This window comes from Thermobia domestica, chromosome 3, assembly GCF_964235325.1.
Source record: "Thermobia domestica chromosome 3, izTheDome1.hap1.1, whole genome shotgun sequence".
In the NCBI taxonomy this organism is placed as follows: Eukaryota; Metazoa; Arthropoda; class Insecta; order Zygentoma; family Lepismatidae; genus Thermobia; species Thermobia domestica.
Window position 1 is genome coordinate 248,080,042 of NC_137456.1, and position 18,880 is coordinate 248,098,921.

The window sequence follows — 18,880 nt, forward strand, 5'->3', positions numbered from 1 at the left end:
AAAGAACGCTCACATGGTGAACTAGATACAGGAATGGTGACAACAATTACGGCTAATTTGTGAATTTCATGAAAGCAATTTTGAAACGATGCATTACTTTAGTAAACTGAGAAACAGAGGTAATTTTGCATTGCTTTTCCTTCTCATAACGTTTCAAAACTTTCGAGAGAAGTTTCAGTTCCACCTCTACACTATCGACATCGCATCCTTAATGACGTGCAAGTGGTTCAATTTTCTCAAATGAGAGGAAGTGTTCACTTTTTAAGTGAAGACTGTTTATCCCACATAGAATACCTGTATTTTCTGTAAAAACGCCTATTCATTTCTGCAAGTATTCTGTCAAGTTCAGGAAGAAATATCCTAAGTCTTTAGTCTTCTTGGGATTGGATATCTTCCTCAACCGACATTTGCTCAGTCATAATATACTGACGTAAATGATGGGGCAGTGATCGTGTTCTACACACTGGACTCGTTAGAGATATACCGTTATTTTCAGCGAGACCCAAAGACTTATTCCAAATTTTTTCGAACTCTTCGACTGTGTTTCGAATTTCAGTAAAATAATCCACTACACCCTTCGTAACTAAAACAGGATCAGCCAGTGTGCTCTCCTTATTTTGTAGATAATCTGACAACCTTTTCAACTTTCGAAGAAAAGTGTGAACAAGTTGAGTTGGAACACAAATTGAAAATTAACTTCACTCAATAGACGTCTTGCTTCAGAAGAGCGACTGCGATTTTCATTACTTGTCTCAGCAAGTGTTAGAATAACTGCTCTAAACGTTCTCTTCATAGACACACAAGCTGCAACCTAAGATAAACGGGTAAAAAATATTTCGTTAGTGGATCAGAAGTTACTTAATGCATAAATAATACTATATATTGAATACTATACCAAGACAGTACATTAGAAACCGTCATTTTCTGTGTAGTATCACTAACGACACCTCAGCAATATACAAAGGACGCGATGACCGATTAGTGGAAAATCATTATGATCTTGCAGTGTCCTGCCCGAAGGTCGATCTTTGACCCGAAGGTCCCTGGGCAAAGTGAACCCATGATAACTTGACATAGCCTTCCTTGGAACGATGATAACGTCCTAAGAACGGGACCTAGAGTAGGATCCAAATCACTTTTGTTCCCTTCTGTTCCGAATCCGGAAGTCACCGGGGGCACTGGAAGGTCAATAGGAATAACATTATTTCACATCTGTTTGTTTTCATGGTAACTGTGCGGACAAAATGTGGACCAGTAATAATCTTCGATAACTACAGCAGGAAGCGCGCGTTAATCCGAATATTTGCTTGAGCTGTTCGGGTTATTAAATTGTTTGGCGTAAATAGGAAGTGCTCAAAAGCCACAAATCCAGTTACAAACAAATATTTGTCAAGGTTTAGTTCTAATCTAAAATGTGTACAGTACCGTATAGCCTATGTAGTTAAGCATTCAAAAGTCATTTGAAACAGTCTCGTATTCAAGAAAAGTGACCTGATCTAGTCCAATAATTCAGAACTGTTCCTGTTTCAGCAACCAGTTTAAAAATATCAACCTCGCCGGCTAAATATCATTCGGACAAGTGCAGGGTTCGGATTAACGCAAGCAGCCTGTACTGCTAATGGAGAAACAAAATACGAAAATGTGTAATTAAATGAGCGCGAATAAAACCAAGTCACCTATACTCATGTCCAATAGAACAAGCTACCAATCATGTTTACATCATGCGAGTGGAAACAATACTAGCAATTCTAGCCGTGCTAACTTCATTGGTCTACAGCAATTTGCGAATTATCTGGGAGTGATGGGGAAATCCCCCTTTAAAACTAGATACACCATGTAAGTTTTATTTTTTCGTGTTATTTTCTCCTGGAGTAAAAACTGGAATTAGAAATGAAGGTTTACATGGATTGAGATGTCAAATAATAAACTTCAAGGAATAATAAACACATATTCTTCCTATCAGTATATTTGAGGAGGGGTGGGGAGAAATTTTAGTTTTCTTTCCTAGAAGGAAATTTACAGTAACAACGACAGTAATAATGCATAAAACAATAAAAATCACGTATATGTCAATTCCACCATTTCATTCATTTCTCATCATCACCGTCTCCTTTAGCCTAACCGGCATAATCGTGGGACGTAAAACTGAAAGATTTAATTTCTTTCTTTCTTTTTTTTTTCAAGTAGAGCTATTAAATAACAAAAGTCTTTTGGTTTCATTCTGCGGCAATTACGAGTTATTATTTTTACATTTTTTCCAACCGTACGAAATCGGTTTAAATGGTTTCGTAGTTCACGAGGTGCTGGAATTTAAAGCCCGCGTAATTTAAAGATTAATCACGACTTTTGGCATCATTATATTACTACTAGTATCTGTCTTAAAATCATTGTTCATTGCAGAGTTAAACAGAGTCTTAGAACCTTTTACATTACAATCCAAAGTAATACCTAATGCTTTTGAAGTACAGAATATCACCTTCAGTATTCTACTTCTGTTGGGGTGGGCGAGGCCATCCATTAATACCGTCCCTGAAGGACGTGTATCTCAGCCGACCCGGGAATTAACAGGGGAACGCTCTTCGTTGTTGATTCTACTCAATTCTGTACTACCAAATATTGTGCATAAACTATCATTTCTGTATGAAACCGGGTACTTTTGTTAGTATGAAGTATTGTTACTTCTAGTTCTCATACCAGGGGCGTAAATAAAGGCCAAGCCATCAGGGGTCCCAAAATCTGAAGTGGGACGTAAAAAAAGGGCCCCACGCCACGCTGTCTGCGGGAGGGCCCCCAAGCTTTTAGTTACGCCATTGTCTCATACAAAAAAAAAAAAACTTAATCTTAATAGACATCAAGGTAGAACTACACTAAATGAATTTAAAAATCATATCGCCTGTTTATTTCAAGAGTGACATAACTCAAATATCCTAACTTTTCAGGAGAAGCGTTTGAAAGTTTTGAAACGCGGTGAAAACGATTTGGCGCAAAAACGACACAAGTGCTGTCTAACGGCCAGTTTTGGTAGCACATCTGTGAAATTTTTTACCAGAGATAGACATTAAGATTAGCTTTCATTTTCTGCCGATAAGTCAATAAGGGCGAATTTTGAGTTATGCCACTCGTGAAATAAACAGGCGATATAGTTGTTCTGCGCAAAAAATAACATAGGCCTACCTAACTAGAATAAAATTAGTGTCACAAGATAGTAAAGAAAAAAAAAGACACATTAAAACGAAAATAGATATAGTAGGTAAATTTAACAATGCAAACTTTCGAAGAGATTTGACGAAGGAAAGAGGAAACCCAACTACATGGATGGAAAGGAAGACATAAAACAATTCGTTGTAAAGCAACTCCTTTTGTAAAAGCAATTGAGAAACTTCTGCAAGATTCTTCCTTGCCATTGAGCTTACTGCGGAACTCTTTGCTTACGTAGACACACGGATATGGAGTGATGAGATGACATATTTGGTCCTCTGCATACATAAATAAATAAGCTACGAAAGAAGACAGGGAAGAAAACTTTTCAACAGAAAAAGAAAATCCACGACTAAAGTGCGTAGTTTGTGTTTCACTGCTTTGTAAACAAACAGCTTAGGCCACTTAATGCTGCACAGTACGTAAAGGTGCGTATCTGCGTTGAAGTTCATAACAAGTAGCAAATTCACGGGAGCGGGGGCGGGGGCGGGGGGGGGCGATCGACCCCCAAAAGGGTACTCAAAACTCATTTCATTTTGCGATACATAAACTTACTATTATAGACAAAGTTTGAAAAATTCTGTATGCCAGGTCGTTATGTAGATTGAAAATATGCGTCTGGTGCATAGACAATTTAAGCCAAAGCATACAGGTTTATGCATCGAGGTATGTTACTGTGTCGCTTGATTTTGGGAACTGGCGCATAAGTCAGAAGAAAACTTTTTCTATCACCTACCTATGTACGGTATGGCGTAGTTTGATGACAAGCCTTGCTACTCCACTAGATGTGCTATCTATTTCCAAGATATTGCATTTCAGATTTTCGTTAGTAAGAAATCCAAAACAGCTAGTCTTGCCACATTCTGATTCTCTGTAACAGAATAGGTGAATGTCCCTTCACCTCGATTAGTTAATCTCCTTTTCTTCTAATTTTGTTTAATCTGACGATGACCCAGTTGATCTTCCACAACCCTCTTGCTTTTGATGACAGAAATTTTTCATTAAACGTAGCAATGATCAGTTTTAAACAGCAACGTAATCTTTAAGCTGTAGGTCCAAGTCTCATATAGCCTCGAGCACAGTATTGCCTCTTATTACTTTTCTAACATACCTCGTATATACAAGAATTAGTACATTAAGCAAAATTTCTCTGTTTAGCTTGTAGCGATAAAATTTTATTATTTTCCATTGTGACTTCCTTCAAGAGCCACTACTATATGTTGGAAAATATTTTCCAAGAACTATGATGTCAGAAATTACTTTTTAGAGTATGATTTTCTAAGTAACGAGAATATGGATCATAAATCTATAGTTTAATGATGGATTCTCCGAACTATATGGACTCTCACAGTGAACTGATCAAGGATTTCCTGACTGAAAAGCAGTAATGCTAACATTGGCCACAGAGTTGGAAATTTGATGTATTTTTCTAACTAATGTAGTTAGGGAATGAGATAGGACTTACGTACTTTTAAAATGCGTTATTAAATCGAAAGAGGAAGGTTAGAATCCCTTACAATCCTTAAGTTAATCCTGTACAACTCACAAAAGCAATTGCGAATTCACACACATCTTCATGCACGTTTACATATGTCGGTCCCGTCGTCCCTCACAGGGGACATAAAATATGACGAAATTATTTCCTTACAACTTTAAAATCAGACTGGCAACATTGAAAACTGTTTACAGGGGATGATCCATCTATGATCATACCCTGTAATCAGTTTTCAATGTTGCCAGTGTGATTTTAAAGTTGTAAAGAAATAAAAATTTCGTCATATTTTATCCCCTGTGGGGGACGCCGAAACTGACATGGTTATATAAATCAATTACTTAAGCAGCTATTTTATTAGCTACAGTAAATAAACTAGAGTACTGTAGTATTTATTATATTAAGAGCCTGACATACTAAAAATAATACAAAATTTACCATTTTTCTTTTGGTTGTTTTTCATAAGTGAAAAGAAATAATGAAATGCAATTTACCACACTCATAAATAATGTTATTCTACTACAGAAAATATAAACGTGAAGAATTTTCAGTGTTGCCAGAATAATATTTCCCCCAAAATATTATTCTGAGGGACTAGAGCGACTAGAGGAACGAACTCAACTGCATTTGATTATGTATCATATTGTTTCGGTACTTCTTAAATAACATTATTATTTAATTTTAATAACTGTATGTTAAAACTATTTTGTTTATTACAAACTAAATACAACCTTCACTAAATAAGTAGTTCACAGGATCCTAAGGAAACATGACACGTAATCAAAGCAGTTGAGTTCGTTCCACCAGAAACTACTTTAACTTAGATTTTGGGGGAAATATTATTCTGGCAACACTGTAATTTCTATGGATTACAGCACTGAGAATTCTTCACGTTCATATTTTCTGTAGTAGAATAACATTAACTATGATTGTGGTAAAGTTGCATTTCATTATCTCCTTTCACTTGAGAAATACAAGGAAAAGAAAAATGGTAAAATTTGTATTATTTTTAGTCTCAGGCGCTGAAGTACTATAGGTAGTATGTGAGAGTAAATTAGTATATTTTGACATGTATTTCCAAGAAGACAACTGTCCCTTTACCTGCCGCTGGTTAATAATATGCTTATAGCACAGCCTTCACTAAGCCCTACAGATGCGTATTATTAGGTTAATATTAAAAATGCATATATACTCGCACTACTTAAGGAAACAACATAACTGTTTCAGAGTAGTATACTATAAACTATTATCATGGATATGTAACAATGAACGAAAACGTTGTAAGCTCATTTATTATGGTTAGATTTATTTAACGAAGAAAAATTACAGCGCGTCTGAAAACACATAATATCCCGAAGACATTCAATCTGCTTCCTGATGACCTTGAATCTATTCTGAAGAATTGCATGCATATGGATCACTTCTATTTTACCCTCAAGATTATTCTATTCACCTTGAGTTTATGAGCTTAGTAAGTAGTATGAGTCATGGTTATAGTGCAGAAAGAATAAGAAATGTAGCGCAGTGGGGAAAAAGTATCGTATGTGTAAAAGAACTTAACATATACAGTACATGGTGCTTTAAAAAGTGGTGTTCACATCCTCATAAAAGAAATGTTTTAATGGTTACATTTTACTATACCTGTATTCTAACTGTATTTATTGAGCTGAGCGAAGCGAAGCTCTTATACTCGGGTTAGCCGTTTGGTTGTCCGCGAACTCCTCCTAGACCGTTTGGCCGATCTCAACCAAACTTAGCACGCTGATAGAGTATGTCGTGCTGAGTGACAACATAGGTCGAAATCAAAAATCCGATGTACCATCGAGGAATAATCACCGAAAAACGCTTCCTCCTAAACCGTTTGGCCGATCTCAACCAAACTTAGCACGCTGATAGAGTATGTCGTGCTGAGTGACAACATAGGTCGAAATAAAAAATCCGATGTACCATCGAGGAATAATCACCGAAAAACGCTTGCATAGACTTAACATGGGGAAAAAGTTTTCACGCGATTTTTTTGTCAACAATTAAAAATGGCATTTATTATTGCATAATGGCCAGGAATGATTACGTAGTTTAAGCTCGCTCAGCTCATTTCATTGCAATCGGGTACATCCATTGCATTCCTAGTTGAGCTGAGCGAAGCGAAGCTCTTATACTCGGGTTAGCCGTTTGGTTGTCCGCGAACTCCTCCTAGACCGTTTGGCCGATCTCAACCAAACTTAGCACGCTGATAGAGTATGTCGTGCTGAGTGACAACATAGGTCGAAATCAAGAATCCGATGTACCATCGAGGAATAATGACCGAAAAATGCTTCCTCCTAGTTGAGCTGAGCGAAGCGAAGATCTTATACTCGGGTTAGCCGTTTGGTTGTCCGCGAACTCCTCCTAGACCGTTTGGCCGATCTCAACCACACTTAGCACGCTGATAGAGTATGTCGTGCTGAGTGACAACATCGGTCGAAATCAAAAATCCGATGTACCATCGAGGAATAATGACCGAAAAACGCTTCCTCCTAGACCGTTTTCCCGATCTCAACCAAACTTAGCACGCTGATAGAGTATGTCGTGCTGAGTGACAACATAGGTCGAAATCAAAAATCCTATGTACCATCGAGGAATAATCACCGAAAAACGCTTGCATAGACTTAACATGGGGAAAAGTTTTCACGCGATTTTTTTTGTCAACAATTAAAAACAGCATTTATTATTGCATAATGGCCAGGAATGATTACGTAGTTTAAGCTCGCTCAGCTCATTTCATTGCAATCGGGTACATCCATTGCATTCCTAGTTGAGCTGAGCGAAGCGAAGCTCTTATACTCGGGTTAGCCGTTTGGTTGTCCGCGAACTCCTCCTAGACCGTTTGGCCGATCTCAACCAAACTTAGCACGCTGATAGAGTATGTCGTGCTGAGTGACAACATAGGTCGAAATCAAAAATCCGATGTACCATCGAGGAATAATCACCGAAAAACGCTTGCATAGACTTAACATGGGGAAAAAGTTTTCACGCGATTTTTTTGTCAACAATTAAAAATGGCATTTATTATTGCATAATGGCCAGGAATGATTACGTAGTTTAAGCTCGCTCAGCTCATTTCATTGCAATCGGGTACATCCATTGCATTCCTAGTTGAGCTGAGCGAAGCGAAGCTCTTATACTCGGGTTAGCCGTTTGGTTGTCCGCGAACTCCTCCTAGACCGTTTGGCCGATCTCAACCAAACTTAGCACGCTGATAGAGTATGTCGTGCTGAGTGACAACATAGGTCGAAATCAAGAATCCGATGTACCATCGAGGAATAATGACCGAAAAACGCTTCCTCCTAGTTGAGCTGAGCGAAGCGAAGATCTTATACTCGGGTTAGCCGTTTGGTTGTCCGCGAACTCCTCCTAGACCGTTTGGCCGATCTCAACCACACTTAGCACGCTGATAGAGTATGTCGTGCTGAGTGACAACATCGGTCGAAATCAAAAATCCGATGTACCATCGAGGAATAATGACCGAAAAACGCTTCCTCCTAAACCGTTTGGCCGATCTCAACCAAACTTAGCACGCTGATAGAGTATGTCGTGCTGAGTGACAACATAGGTCGAAATCAAAAATCCTATGTACCATCGAGGAATAATCACCGAAAAACGCTTGCATAGACTTAACACGGGAAAAAGTTTTCACGCGATTTTTTTGTCAACAATTAAAAATGGCATTTATTATTGCATAATGGCCAGGAATGATTACGTAGTTTAAGCTCGCTCAGCTCATTTCATTGCAATCGGGTACATCCATTGCATTCTTAGTTGAGCTGAGCGAAGCGAAGCTCTTATACTCGGGTTAGCCGTTTGGTTGTCCGCGAACTCCTCCTAGACCGTTTGGCCGATCTCAACCACACTTAGCACGCTGATAGAGTATGTCGTGCTGAGTGACAACACAGGTCGAAATCAAAAATCCGATGTACCATCGAGGAATAATCACCGAAAAACGCTTCCTCCTAGACCGTTTGGCCGATCTCAACCAAACTTAGCACGCTGATAGAGTATGTCGTGCTGAGTGACAACATAGGTCGAAATCAAGAATCCGATGTACTATCGAGGAATAATCACCGAAAAACGCTTGCATAGACTTAACATGGGGAAAAAGTTTTCACGCAATTTTTTTTTTCAACAATTAAAAATGGCATTTATTATTGCATATTGGCCAGGAATGATTACGTAGTTTAAGCTCGCTCAGCTCATTTCATTGCAATCGGGTACATCCATTGCATTCCTAGTTGAGCTGAGCGAAGCAAAGCTCTTATACTCGGGTTAGCCGTTTGGTTGTCCGCGAACTCCTCCTAGACCGTTTGGCCGATCTCAACCAAACTTAGCACGCTGATAGAGTATGTCGTGCTGAGTGACAACATAGGTCGAAATCAAGAATCCGATGTACCATCGAGGAATAATGACCGAAAAACGCTTCCTCCTAGTTGAGCTGAGCGAAGCGAAGATCTTATACTCGGGTTAGCCGTTTGGTTGTCCGCGAACTCCTCCTAGACCGTTTGGCCGATCTCAACCAAACTTAGCACGCTGATAGAGTATGTCGTGCTGAGTGACAACATAGGTCGAAATCAAAAATCCGATGTACCATCGAGGAATAATGACCGAAAAACGCTTCCTCCTAGACCGTTTTCCCGATCTCAACCAAACTTAGCACGCTGATAGAGTATGTCGTGCTGAGTGACAACATAGGTCGAAATCAAGAATCCGATGTACTATCGAGGAATAATCACCGAAAAACTCTTGCATAGACTTAACATGGGGAAAAAGTTTTCACGCGATTTTTTTGTCAACAATTAAAAATGGCATTTATTATTGCATATTGGCCAGGAATGATTACGTAGTTTAAGCTCGCTCAGCTCATTTCATTGCAATCGGGTACATCCATTGCATTCCTAGTTACAAACCAATAACTACATATTTCTTCAATTACTTGTTACACTGATCCCTAAAATCCTTTTTTCTAGATCGAAGTTTAACCTGAGGAATGTGTGGTACGTGGAAAGTATAATGTTGAGCAATAATAATAATAATAATAATAATAATAATAATAATAATAATAATAATAATAATAATAATAATAATAATAATAATAGTGTAAGTAGAAAGGTTGAGCAAGGTTGCTGTAGCCTAACTGAGAAATTAAATGATAGACCTATACAAAAAGTGAAAAAAAAATGCACGATTGGATAGCGAATCAAACCCGGAACTTTGACGATGCGTTCGATTCTCTGTCCAGTCAAGCACTTTTTCAATTTCGTACTTGTACAGAGTGAGTATTCTCATTTTTAATGAACATTACACAGATAATTAAACACGAAACTTATTACTTTGGTTTGAATAGACGTGGAAAAAAATATGCCATTTCTGTTACGTACAAAAACCCACACCTCGAATGTGATGTTCACCTTCCATAACGCAGTTTTCTTATGTGCATGTACTATATTTCTAGTAATACAGTACATACATAGTTGTGATATATATATATATATATTTATAAATTTCTTTCATTCAAGCTTGAATGCTCTTTGTCAGTAAAATACAGATTCTTTATTTACAAAAAAAAAAAAAAAGAAAGAAAAAAAGAAAGAAAAAGAAAAAGAAATAAAGAAAAAAGTTTACCTAGCCAGGATTCAAACCTATGTTCAAATAAGCGTTAACACGCGAATCCATTACGTTATTTACCAGACCACGAGCGCATGACTCGTGCCGTTTGTTTCTGTTACTGTTCTGTTGAAGGCTTTAGCTTCGTATCATGTAGTATGTCAATTTATACTTCAGCTAGTAAGACTGCTTTAGAACATCTTACTACCTATTTTGTCGTATTTTATTACGTTTTCTAGATGCCACCTGAATATTTACTTGGAGGCAACGTCCATATGGTCTGTTTGTATTAGAGAATACGAGCATTGCTCTGTGACAGAATGAAGTGAAATAGATTCACCTTGAAAGGAGATCCGAGGGACGTAAGGATCTAGATTCAACTTTTTGGACTCAGTCTCGAGAAGGCAGTCCTATTTTTAGTGACCAGAAGTGTACAAATTCATGGTATATGATCCCATGGATATCATAAAATGTTATCAACATCGTTTTGATTTGTGATTTTGATTGGCGGAACTTTGCCGGTCTTAGAGTCTTATATTGGGCACTTTGTCGCCTTTATTTCGTGATCATACACAGTAACCCAGGTTTCATCACCGGTGATTATTCGGATCAAAACTTTGTCCTGCCTCTTCAACAGATCTGCGTATTTCTTCCCTCTTTATCGGTGGGGTCTTTCGGGACCATTTTGCCACAAACTTCGCGCATACCAATGTCTTCAGTAAAACTTTACACACGTTTCTCTAAACGTCACTTCATCTGCTATGAATCGCACAGTCAGTCTCCGATTTGCAAGCACAATTTGTTGAACTTCGGCAGTGTTTTCGTTTGTTCGACTCGTTATGGACTGTCCTACCCTCTCGTCATCTATCACGTGTTTCCTCCCCTCCGAAAATCATCTAACCCATTTGTATATACATGGTTGTTTTCTTCATGGCATTCTGGCCGTATACCTGATCTAACATTTCCTATATTTCACTGCCCTTGTTTCCAGTTTCATCATAAATTTGACGTTTGCTCATTGCTCCAATTCCAGCCGACATTTTTACGACAGAACGCACGCGCAAGCACAAATAACAATGTACGCCACTCAGCACCAAACCGCCACTGTAGTGAGACACTGAAACAATAGGCTTGTGGGAAAATACAAAACTAGGAGGAGACTTTCTATTTCAAGTGTGCTCTCGGAAAATATGTGAAACATACTTCGGCCTCACTCTGTCACTCTCTCACGAAGGAAATCTTCCCTTTGCTTTGGGGAAAGAACCCTGTCTGCATCCAACTTTTGAAGGATCTCGGCCACAACAACTTGTTCCTCCTCTTTCGAGGGAGCTACGGGAAAACACACGTCGACAGCAGTGCCAGCAGGACACACTTGAAATAGAAAGACTCCACTTGTATAGTGTTGTCCTCAGTCACACACGCGGTGGCGAGTTCGCGAACTTAATTGTCAGACCTCGTATATATTATAAAATTTAATTTCTACTTTTACGTTCTACGTTTTGTGCCCTTTACTCTAAAGGAGAAAGATTATTAATGTCAGTTAGTGATTATGAAAAGATTTGTACATTTATAATATGGTGAGAAACGGGAGAACCTCAAGAAAATCCACAGACACAATACTATCCACTACAAACTCACTTGGTCTGGGATCGAACCAGAGCTCTCTCACACCAAATCTAAGCAACTAGTACTATGTCACTAATCCCCCTTCATACATGCTTTAAGCACATGTAAATGTGTTGTTTCCAATGAACCTTCCTTGTGAATTTCTCCTAATAAAATGAACCGAAGACTTTAATTTAACGTGCCACTTTATTTTCTTTAGTTTAATAGGATGGTGGTGCTAAATGTGCGTAAATAGTGATAGAACAATTGGTAGTCGTAGAAAACAGTAAATTTCGTAGAGAAGTTATAGATACAATATTGTTTATCACAAACAAACATGATCTGTGATCAAGCATATGACCTATTACCGAAAAGATGAGTCTTTGAACATTGAACTACTCTATTACCACTTAAGGAAGCAGACGGATTTATTCAAGTATTAACATATATTGATAAAAATTATTATGTTGTAAAAGGAATATGAACTAATCTGAAATTATTGATTTAAAGAAATATAAAATTACCTAAGTACAGTTTAACAATTAATGATAAATTTAGATTATTATATCTTTAACTGTCTTGTATAAATACATTATTATATCTGTACTGTCCTGTTCCTATGTTAGAATGAAAGATAGTTTTCCCTACGAGAAAAGACGAGAGTAAAAATAAGCTTCCTTTAAGACTCGTCTCGCAAATTTTCCAGCAATCTCGTCTCATCTTGATTCTCGGAAAGCTTTTCTCATATTGTGTCGGAAAATTTCTCGCTTCATTTTGTAAATATTTGTTCAAAATTTATGCTCTGATCTTATTTATTTATTTATTTATTTATTTTCATTTCATCTAGAATCTTGTGTGTAACGAGAGGTCCACGAGGGGAGTTGAAGCCATTTTTATTATTGAAATATATTGTAGTATAATGTCTTGCGTATCATTAAACGCTGATAAATGTTCATCACGGGCGTCTCTGGCGGGGGGACGAGGGGACACGTCCCCCCAATATTTTGAAGTACAAAATATTCAATATTTTATTCTGATTTAATTATTTACTAACGATAGAATAACATATAAATAATAATAATTTTATTATTTGGAATATAATATTCAAGCTGTGAAACAATTATAACAGAGTTCTTGATATATCTCAGGGGATCCGTGAAGGTAAGCAGGAGGGTAAAAATGGAATCGAAGATAATAAACAGGTTGGACTAGGAAGTACCTTTTAAATCAATTTCTTCGATGTCCCCCCCCCCGAAATTTTACCTGCCAGAGACACCAGTGTTCTTCATTGTGTTCGCACAATCGTTTTATCAATGTATAGTATTTATACTATAAGTTATGTAACGCTAGAACATTGTTTAAGATCTATGTAAGACTTGGGTTAACTAATGTTGCTACAAGACTTGAGAAATTTCCCGTCTCGAAACAAGAACAGAAGTGTCATGCTTCTGGTAAAAATCTTTGACGTTCCACTTTTTACGTTTTACGTTCCACAATATGCCTTATGGGCTAAAGCAGTGTTTCCCAACCGGTGTGCCGCGAATGGACCGCTGGTGTGGCGCGAGGAAATCGAAACAAAATTATTAATTCTATAGCAACCAAGTTGCAAGACATAGAAAACAATGTATATTTTTGTATTTCACATTACTAAGAATTTCTACCATGGAAAAATTACTGTAATTCTAATATATTATTTTACATCTATTACTGTGTAGCAGACAGTATTTCGGCTCGTATACATTTCCACGGTTAGCTTCTATGTTACGCTTCAATTGAGAGTCATACTAACACCAAGAAATGGAAGCACGTGTACGGTACGCGTCAAGTGTTCGTTCGTAGAACACTCATTCGCACGTGAATGACAGAACAACACTTTGTTCAACAAGTGTGTTTTGACTTCGACGCACCGCAAACTGTGTGATTGCAATAATATGCACCGGTTTTGGTTAAAACAGCAAAATTAAAAGTACAAGACATTTGTTTGTTCGTTCGTTATTTAGTGATCTTCGTTCTTAGTAAATGGTTGGATACAGTTTTCGGAAAAGAAAGCGTAGTTTTTAAAAATCTGAGTCCTACATTTCATTGCAATTGTTTCCTAGTTCACAATTAGAATAAAAAATAACCATAATGAATTATCATAGGGAAAATCAGAGATCGAGCTTTCATCTCTGAGAAGGAGATCAGTAATATCAGAAAAAATACCATGGTATTTTATATTTGCAAATAATGATAATAATAATATCTATGAGTGTGTGCCGCGAGAATTCAAGTTACACCCATAGTGTGCCGCAAGTTGGAAAAGGTTGGGAAACGCTGGGCTAAAGGAGACGGTGATGATGAGAAATGAATGAAATGGTGGAATGAAGAAAGAGGGAGAATCCTGGGTAAACCCACGCACATGATGATTGTCCAGCCCATCACAATGTCCACTTGGGGTTACCTGGGATTGAACCAGGAACCCCACGCACTACATGTGAACCCTCTATCACTGAGTCATTCTTGTCTCGTCTCGTCACGAATTTAAAAAATGTAGTTTTCGAGACAAGAATCGAGATTATCAAGAAATTTTTCGTCTCGTGGGCGACCCTAATAAAAGGCTTGATGGGGTATATTTTCTAGCGTCATAAAATGTGATTTGGTTGCTTTCTCGAAAACTACACATGAGGATTTATTTACCTTACCAATGCCATTTTGTTGTTCACTTCAATAAGATTTCTCGGTTGATATGTCTTGTCTATGGACATCTTTATTTTTTTTATTATAATCTATTTTATGGTATAATTTGCATTAGTGATTAGTCATATACAACGTATTATTCAAAGAGAGGGAAATAGATCTGAAAGTAAGGAACTGAAAATGTGGAAATTGAATCAAGACGACGATATTTTAATATTTTTTTCCCCTTTCAAGCTCAGTAATTTTTGCAGGAGCATACTAATCTGAGACCTATTATTGTATTTATGTCATGAGGAAGTTGATATCTTATCGCGCTCAAGTGTATCCGTTGGTTACTAAGGAAATCTTAAGTCTTTATTATCACAACCATGTGGGAAAATGAAATGTTTACGAGACGGAATTAACAATTATCTCTTTATCCCCTGCATCACATGAAACTTAATATAGAAGCAGTGATGTATTCGGAGAATAAGAATACTTAATTGGTTCCCTCCTTCCTTCCCACCGGAAGTATGCCAGAAAGAATCACTGATTGTACACTATTATGAACATCAATTCCTTTTGTTTATAACCGGACACACACTACATTAATTGCGGAAAATTCAATTTCGATTTTCAATATGCAGCAATTTCAAACACATATTCATTTCAAATAACTATTAGTTCCGATCATTATACGAGGTAAACAAACGGCCAACTTTACGTTCTAGTTTCGATTTCATTTGATTTGATTTTCAGTTTAATATGTCTTTTAGCAGTAAGGCTATATGAGATGCGAACCTACAGCTTAACGTGGGATCTGTACTACATGTTCTTGTTTCGAGAAAAAGTGGCAATCAACAGAAAGAGTATTCAATGATTATGATGGAGAGAAAAGTACTTTTTTATACAACTACATGGTACGTTTTTTTTTTTTTTTTACGAATAAATTAGAAGTTTATTAACCGTTTTAGGATTTCCATTTTTTGAGGTAAATTTTAGACTATCACTCAAACAGCTACTGCCTCCTTACTTTTATCATAGGGTCATGGTTCATACCTCGATACCTTGTTTTTTTTTTTTTTTCAGACTAGATCATACATTCCAACGGTACCACTTGCTTGTTCGTATTATACACCAGAAACGAGAAAGTTGATAAAACAGATTTTTCAAATTTTTTTTTTTTTTTTTTTTTTTAATTTCCGTGCCCCTCTTGCCCGGACCCTGGTTCATGTAGGGATCTGAATTTTAAAAAAATACGTTGTTATGTAGATAATATGTGTGCAAAATGTCATTCTTGAAACTTGAAAATTGAGGTCGGGAGACATTTTTGAAAGTCTGAAGGTGATACTTTTATCATATATGTATATACATATGTAAATAAAATATTTAAAAAATGTACTTCGTCATTTCTATTTCACCTAGAGTCATGGTTCAAACGCCATTTTTTAAAGTATAACAAGCCCTTTCCAATGATACTACTCACATGCCCGTATCGTACCCTTGAACCGGAAAATTAGGGAAAAAACCAGATTTTTCTTTTTTTGAAAATCCCACCAAAACATTTTGCCCCTCTGTCTCGGGCCTGGATTGACGTAGGAATCTGATTTTTTTTTCTGAAACTACGTTGTTGTGTACATAATATGTGTGGAAAATTTCAATCTTGTATCTTGAAAACAAGAGGCGGAAAAAAATGTTGAAAGTCTGAATTTAGCCTCTATCTATATATACACATACATATAATACATATAAAAATTTACTGCGTCATTGCCATTTGGCCTAGAGTCATGGTTCAAACGTTACTTTCTTCAGTATAGCGACCACTTTTCAACGGTACCACTCACATGTCCGTATGATATACGTACCTGAACCGGAAAAATCGTGAAAATTGGAAATTTTTTGAAAAAAAAAAATCACCCCCTCGGTACACTTGTGCCCCTCGGGCCCGACCCCGGTTTTACGTAGGGATCTCAGAAAAAAATGAGAAATACACAAAGGTACACACAATGCGTATCCAAAGTTTCAATCTTAAATCTTGAAAACTAAACGTGTGAAAAAATTTTGAAATTTGTCTTAAGAAAAAATAAAAAAGTAACGCGCCTCCGCCCCCACCTGGCATCGCCAATTTGACCATCCGGTTCCAAAATGCATCTGAGGTGTTTTTTGGTCCATCCTTGACTTGACTAATTAAAAAAACCCGGCTTAAAGACCTGTTATAGAACCTAAATAAGCGGTCAAAGACGATACTAGGCCATAGTAATAAAAGTTACCAAAAAATCCTAAGGGTTAAAGACATTTTGGATTGAGCACGCGGACACCATTTTGAGAAGCACTGTTCTACACGAAATAATTGATAAATGGCTGCTCTTGAGAGAAGTCTCATCGATAAAAAGTTAAACTTTTTATCTCTTGAAAAGAAGAAAAAGAAAACTTATCTAATGCTCTAATTCTTGTCTCCTTTCAGTTTTCCTTTCTTAGCTTGAAGTGATAAAAAGTTTAATTTTTTACCGATATGACTTCCCTCAAGAGACGCCACTTTATTTGATTAACTCTACTATAAAGACCATCACTATGAGACAAAATTGTATTAGTGAGTCTTCTTCCCCCGTTCTATTGAAAATCTACAGGTTGGGCACGAAGTCCCGTCACCCTCCCTCTTGAAGTTCCAAATATTCAAACTATTCAACTTTAATTATAACTATAGATGTACACATAATTGATTAAGTTTTATGTGTAATGGACACCTGTTAAAATACTTTAAAGTCTAAATGTCTAGCACATCAGTATGTGCTCCTCTGTGCTCCGAACACAAAATAATGCATCGTCAGGTTCTGTGGGACATCTTTTTCAGTATTGCTGGAGTAACCCATCTAAAAGCAAATCTCATGCTTTTTACTGTTCATCAATCATTACATAACGTTGCGCTGCAGCAGTATTATTGATATATCCCCAGAACGAATTGTCACAGGTCGTTAAGTCCGGGTTTCGAGATGGCCAGTCGAGTGGAGCAGACAGTGAAGGCGATCCGCGGCCAATTCACCTCATTGAGATACTCTCGAACATAAGTGGAAAAGCGAGGAGACATTTATTTTTGATAAAATCAACATCTCTTAATCCCTCGGGTTTCCGAAAAGGGAATTAAGCAGTTTCTTAACATATCAAGATCGATGTTGGTTAACAGTTCCATCAAAAATAATATAGATCGTAAATTGTTTACTATCCACATCAGTCCATACCATGACATTCTCAATTATTCTCAATCTCATCATAAAAATAAGGGTTTTCTTTTGAGTAGAAGGCAACATTTTCTACTCATTAGCTTCGGTATATGGCACATCCATAACTTAAAAATCAATTTTCCCCATTTCCGAATAGTGTCAAACATCTGAAAAAAGTGCGTCACATGCCTCTTTCTTTCGTCTTAAATCATTGTCAGATAATTCTTTTATAAATTTCGGTCGATATGGGTGTAATTTTAAGTCATGTTTCATGTGTTTGCGCAAAGCTAACGGGATATACCAAGATCCGCGTACCGTTTGTTAGTTGACTTCATTGATGATCTTCCCACTGACCCCGCATCTTCTCTGCATTGTGTTTTCTCTTGTTGTTGGTCTACCACTTTGTGGTTTATCCTGAACACTGTCGATAGTAAACTGTTTCTGTTCCCAATGCAAAAGTATTCTGTTTGATGAGGGATCTTGTCCAAATTGTAGCTGGAAATCCATACGCACCTGTTTCAACGTTTTCCTGTTCTGGGCCTCCCGTGAACCCAAGTGTTTATGACGATGCGTTCTTCAATGATATAATCACCTGTATCACCCATTGTGTACACCTGAAATAAGATAGAAATACATTGTAATTTCGTCATATATATTTACAGTTTACATAGTTCCATTATTTTATATTTAAAGGGGATGAAGGGACGTTGTGCATACTCTGTAGGTAGAGTAACAAAAATGTTGCGACGGACGCGGTACTAATAACATATTATCTTAATCTCGTCGTGTAAATAGCACCATTTGGTTCTTCCTTCTTAGAATTATATCGCCAGGTGTGTTTCCCTAGCTCAGATAAGATACAGATTATCCTACTAATAACAATAATTTCTAATACTGTTTTATCTCTTGCAACTTGAAATCCTGGATACGTTACTAAATGGTGCGTTTTAACTGGTGATATTCATTTGTTCAGAAAAAATACTCTTTTACAAATATTGTTTTTCTTAGGCCCACACCGCTTTTACTAAAAATTTAGCTGTAATTCTAGAATAAATACTGGTCGAATTTCAAGAAC

General features: G+C 37.1%; 1 long non-coding RNA gene across 1 annotated transcript in view; it reads right to left on the reverse strand.

The window, feature by feature from the left end:
* LOC145681007 (uncharacterized) overlaps positions 1 to 18,880 on the reverse strand; it is a 200,852-nt gene that overhangs the window by 50,232 nt on the left and 131,740 nt on the right. The window contains exon 3 of the long non-coding RNA XR_014130710.1: positions 18,319 to 18,419. This is a non-coding gene — a long non-coding RNA (uncharacterized LOC145681007). The remainder of the gene's footprint in view (positions 1 to 18,318; positions 18,420 to 18,880) is intronic.